The following is a 6,000-nucleotide window of genomic DNA, read 5'->3' on the forward strand; positions in this document are numbered from 1 at the left end:
ATATGGATATGGATATGGATATGGGTATGGGTATGGATATGGATATGGGTATGGATATGGATATGGATATGGATATGGATATGGATATGGATATGGATATGGATATGGATATGGATATGGATATGGATATGGGTATGGGTATGGATATGGATATGGGTATGGATATGGATATGGATATGGATATGGATATGGATATGGATATGGATATGGGTATGGATATGGATATGGATATGGATATGGGTATGGGTATGGATATGGATATGGGTATGGATATGGATATGGATATGGATATGGATATGGGTATGGATATGGATATGGATATGGATATGGGTATGGATATGGGTATGGATGTGGATATGGATATGGATATGGATATGGATATGGGTATGGATATGGATATGGGTATGGGTATGGATATGGATATGGGTATGGATATGGGTATGGATATGGGTATGGATATGGATATGGGTATGGATATGGGTATGGATATGGCTATGGATATGGGTATGGATGTGGATATGGATATGGATATGGGTATGGGTATGGATATGGATATGGGTATGGATATGGATATGGATATGGATATGGATATGGATATGGATATGGGTATGGATATGGATATGGGTATGGGTATGGTATGGATGTGGATATGGATATGGGTATGGATATGGGTATGGATGTGGATATGGATATGGATATGGGTATGGGTATGGATATGGATATGGATATGGGTATGGATATGGATATGGGTATGGGTATGGATATGGATATGGGTATGGATATGGGTATGGATATGGATATGGATATGGATATGGATATGGGTATGGATATGGCTATGGATATGGGTATGGATGTGGATATGGATATGGGTATGGGTATGGATATGGATATGGGTATGGATATGGATATGGGTATGGGTATGGATATGGATATGGATATGGATATGGATATGGATATGGGTATGGATATGGGTATGGGTATGGATATGGATATGGATATGGATATGGATATGGGTATGGATATGGATATGGATATGGATATGGATATGGATATGGATATGGATGTGGATATGGGTATGGGTATGGGTATGGATGTGGATATGGATATGGGTATGGATGTGGATATGGATGTGGATATGGTTTAGTGGCCATGGTATTCAGTCAAAAGTTGGACTTGATCTTGGAAGTCTTTTCCAATCTTAATGATTTTGTGATTCTATGATTCTATTGCTGTCCCACTGCAGCAGGTGGATAAAGATGTGTCTCTGGAGCAGGACAGATCTCAGGAGCAGGGATGGGAGAGCTGAGAGAAAGGTTCCAGCACCAGGACCCTCCCTGCCATCCAGCACGGGACAGCACTTGGTGCTGGCTGAGCAAGGTCACCAGGGGATGGAATAACACAGGACTGGCAGCAAGCCAGCATCCCTCACAGCACTGGAGTTTATCTTTAACAACAACAACGGCAGCAGCCCCACTTGGCTGGAAAATACCTGCCCAGTGCTGGGATCCTGCATCCTCAGGCAGAGCCAGGCATCCTGCGGGAGCTGAGCCGTGTTATCTGCCCGAGGGGGATTACGCCGTGAAAACGGCTCGTTGGGGATTGTATATTAACAGGATATGCTCGGCTGGTTGACAGGAAGCAATAAAGTAATTTGAAAGAGACTGGGAGAGAGTGTGTGAGTTCCTGCGTCTGTGTTAAATCATGGCTCTAGATAAGCAAACAGCGGCCCCGGAGCGGGAGGAGCGCTGCCAACAGGGACACGGCCAGTGCCAGAAATCTCCGGGAGCTGCTGCAAGTCCGTCTCGGGGGCAGCGTGGAAGCCACTGGGATGCGATTACAGCTCTCCCGTGCCCTGCTCCGGGCTCCGCTCCTGCAGGGTCCCGTCCCTGTCACCCCCGCTCTGCCGGGATGCAGGAGGGCAGGGAGAGAATCCCTGGGCAGCGCAGGGAGCTCCGTGCCTGCAGCCCGTCCCACCCACCTTCCGAGCTCCGGGAAGGAGCTGCTCCTCCCAGCAGCTCCAGGCCTGAAGGAAGGGGAGGAGAGCCAAGAGGAGAAGCCCGTGCGGCTGCAAGGAGCGACACTGCCGGGAGAAGGGCGAGGCAGAGGCTGCAGCGAGGCTGAGCTGAGCAGGGGCTGAAGGCGCTGGCGTTTGGCACGGCGTGGATCGGAGCCCTGCTCGCATCCTGCCGAGGGTTTCAGCCAGCACAGCACCTGGCACCCCGCTCTGCCTCCCACATCCTGCTGGAATCACACACGGCAAAATGTCAGCAGTGTTTATTGCTCTCAGAGAGCCTCCGACAGGGGATGTTTGAGGTCTTCTGATGCAATCTCTGGTCTTTTTTGTTAGGGATCCACTTTCACAGAGCGAGTGATTGCCCAGAAGCTCCCTGCCACAGGATATGAGCTCCACGGGACCAACAAAATGTGTCTGCGTTTGGTGGGGACTGAAGACACTCAAAGCACTGTCTTCAGAATAATAGAAATAAAAAAAATCCCATATGCTGCCTTCCACCAGAGGCAAAAAAATCCAACCTAGGGCATGGATGAGTGTTGAACCTTTTTTCCCAGGTGTCAAGTGCTCCTAGACGGGTGATGGGCAGGAAGAGGGATGGGGCTTGGAGCAACCTGGTCTAGTAGAAAGTGTCCTTGCCCATGGCAGGGGAGATGGAACAAGATGACCATTAAGGTCCCATTGAACCCAAACCATCCTGTGGTTCTATGAAAGCTCCCTTGGCAGTGGTTGATGTCAAAAGCTGTATCTCACTCTGAAGCACCTCGCACTGCCCTTGTCAGAGAAGATCTCCTGGTGCATGGATCACTGTCCAGAGTGCACTGGGCACCCCTGTGCCTGACCAGCCTCCTCCAGGCCATGAGTCCTCACACTCTTGCAGCTCTGTTATGAGAAGGCTTCCCTGGAAACCGAGGCCATGATGCATGTGGACACCTGCATACATTGGAAAGTAAGTCCATGCCAGCAATTTTCACAAGCATGTTTGTTGCATTCCTTGGAGCATCACAAGCCCTCCCTGCTGAGGAGAACATGGTGGCTGGGACAAGGGCGAAAGTGCCTGGAGCAGAAATGGTCAGTCAGAGACTGTGAGGTAGTGCCATGTCCTCCACATGTTCCTCATTTGCCTTTTCAACATTCCCTCCCTGATCCCTGCACTAATTCTGGATCCCCAGTGGAGTCGTTGATGATGTTCTTGCACCCCTCCTTTCTCCCACGCACCTCACAGAATTTTTGGAATATCCAGCTGGGACAAACACAACTTGTTCCCTGCCTGTGGAAGAACTGCTCCAGCTGGCTCTTCCAAACACAGTCACGCCAGCCACAGCTCAGAGTTATCTGATGGTCACACGCAGCAGCCAAACCCCTGAGCCCTTCCCACAGACCTTTCCTGCCGTAACTGGAAGGGCCTGGGCTGTGCTGGGGAGCCAGCTGGCACCTGGCTGGCTGCGTGGGTAGTCCCAGAGCCTGAGATGTCACCAGAAGCTCAGGTGATGAGCTGTGCAGCCCTTCCCACGGCGTCACTCAGCAGACTGGCGTGGGTGGCCCGTGGTGGCCTCTGCAGAGGCGGTGCCCTGCACCCTCCTCTCCCTGGGTCTGTCGCTGTTTCGTGTCTCACACTGTCTCACCTTCCAGAGCCTCACACACACTGTCTGACCTTCATCACCAGCTTGGCACCAGGAGTTACCTGACCTGCTCCTGAGTCATCTCTGCACACAGCAGGGAGCAGCAGCCTCCAGAAAATGGATGTGCCTGCTGCTATCCAGCCCAGTCACACGGCTTGGAAGCTGCTTTGGAGCTCCCCAGGTGGGAATTGGCTGCCACCGCTTCAGTACTGCACAACTTCCTCAGCCACATGCTTGGAAGCCTGAGGACCCTGATGGGACTGGCCAAAGCAGCCACATCTCAAGCTCAGCCCCACTCCTGAAGAGACCTGGGACACCGTGAACCTCTTTGCCTCTCCAGCATTTTGTCCTCCTTCCCTTCCACCCCCAGCCAGCTGCAGAAAAGAGATGATCTCCCAGTGCATGACCCAACCACCTCACAGCAGAATTGGATGGGCTCCTGGAGCCAGGCCACTGGAGAGGAAGGACCACTCCCTGTACTGGACCTGCTCCAGGCTGGAAGGAGAGACAAGTTGCCTTGGCTGCAGTGATAAAATCCTTCGCCCAAATGAGAGAGAACATCCCATCCTCCCCACTCCCCCACAGAGCTGCAGTGTGCAAGTCCCTGGCATCACTAGACAAGCACATCAGTCATCCCCCAGGTGGGTTAGGCTGGACTTAAGTTGCTTGGGCTTTGTCCTTGCTGTGTCTGAGACTAGGCAGGGCTCCCAGCTCCTCTGGGTCAGCTGTCCAAAAACTGCCACCACACTGACCTAACCTTTTGGATCTGCTAAACCAGGTCTGAGCACCTCAGCCTGGCTGCTCTGAACTGGGGGCAGCAGGGAGAGAGTCTCTGGTGTAGACTGACCTGGTTTAGACACATGCTCGTGCTCATCAATGCACAAAGGCTGCAGGAAGGGCAGGAAAAAGAAGAGGCAAACCCATGGGAGACAGGACATTTGCCATCCTGCAGCACCCAGAACTGGGTATCAATGTGTGTTATTTACTGAGCCAGCACCTCCTGCCGGGAAGGGACAGGTGTTTCCTCCAGACCAGACTAAAATATCCCTGGCATTCCCCTGTCTTGGGAAGAAACTCTGTTCCTGTTAGCTTGGCTCAGCATGTGTGGGATCAAGCACCATTAAGAGCTCATTGGCTGCACACTGGCCAGGTCTCCTCCATCCTCCTGCAGCCCCAAGCAGTTCCCAGTCGGTCTCCACTGGTGAAGGAACCTCCGTGGAGGATTCCTCTGTGCCCAGGGTGCCAGCATGGCCCTGCTGCCCAGAGGCACCAGGCTCTTTCCCTGCCCAGCCTGCTCCCATCTCACCCCAGGGGTGTTCAGGACTCCCACAGCCCCCCCCCCAGCTCTGCCCATCCCCCTAGGGCAGCCCCCTCCCCGGCAGAGCCGCATTCCCCCGCCTCTGCACGGCCCTCCCTCGGCCTTTCTTCCTTTTCATGCCTTTCTCCCTCCCTGAATGCGCTTTGCTTGCTTTGGCGGCGGGGCAGGGAGAGCCGCGCTCCCCCCTCGCTCCCGGGGATCCCCCCGGCAGATGGGGCCGGGATGTGAATGTGCACACAGTGAAGCCCCTAAGAGGATTTGCTGGTGCCCCTTTCATTGCGAGCCTTTGTGTGCTGCTCCGCTGCGGTGGGACGCCCCCGAGATCTCCCCCGGCTCCTCTCTCTTCCACTCCAGAAGAAAAGAAAGTGCCTATAAAGGCCTTGTTTGTCCGACTCGTTTGAGAGGACCATATTGCTGTAGGTGCCGCGGGTCCCGGCTGACAGCGTCGCCCCTTTGAGCGCGGGTGACGCGCGGCTCCCTCCTGGGAGGGTCCGAGCGGGCGGCTTAGCCAGGCGCTGGGAAAAAAAGGTTTCAGTTGCATTTCAATGTCCATTGAACCCTGAATCCCCGGCCATGGTTTTTCCAGAGGCTCTGCAGACAGACAAAGGCACGGAGGAAGAGGCTGGGAAGCTGCTTAGCGTCCAGCCGTGGGTGAAGGAGCTGCTACCCCCCAAAATCCCATCCCGGAGAGCTGAACAGGGCTTGCAATGCTGCTTTTCCAATGACATCTAGTGGTAAAGCCAGGCAAGGAGGAAAACGTCGGCTGGGTTTTCCTGGCTTGAGCGCGGCACCTCCCGCTGCGGCGTTTTGCCCTTTGTATGGCAGCAGACAGCCCCCAGTGAAGAGCGAGGCACAAACAAGCGGCACAACAGCCTCGGCAGCCCCGGGATGCCAACCAGCCCACCCTGAAACCTGCGCTGCTCCCTGGGCCTCGTCCCGGATTGTCACGGGCCCTGGAGCAGATGTCTGGGCTGGGAATGGAGGTGCTCAGCACACACTGCTGTCCTCTCTCCTCCCTGCTCCAACACGTCCCCATGCATGCTGCAGCT

Source organism: Camarhynchus parvulus, chromosome 21 (assembly GCF_901933205.1).
Source record: "Camarhynchus parvulus chromosome 21, STF_HiC, whole genome shotgun sequence".
NCBI classification, from domain to species: Eukaryota; Metazoa; Chordata; class Aves; order Passeriformes; family Thraupidae; genus Camarhynchus; species Camarhynchus parvulus.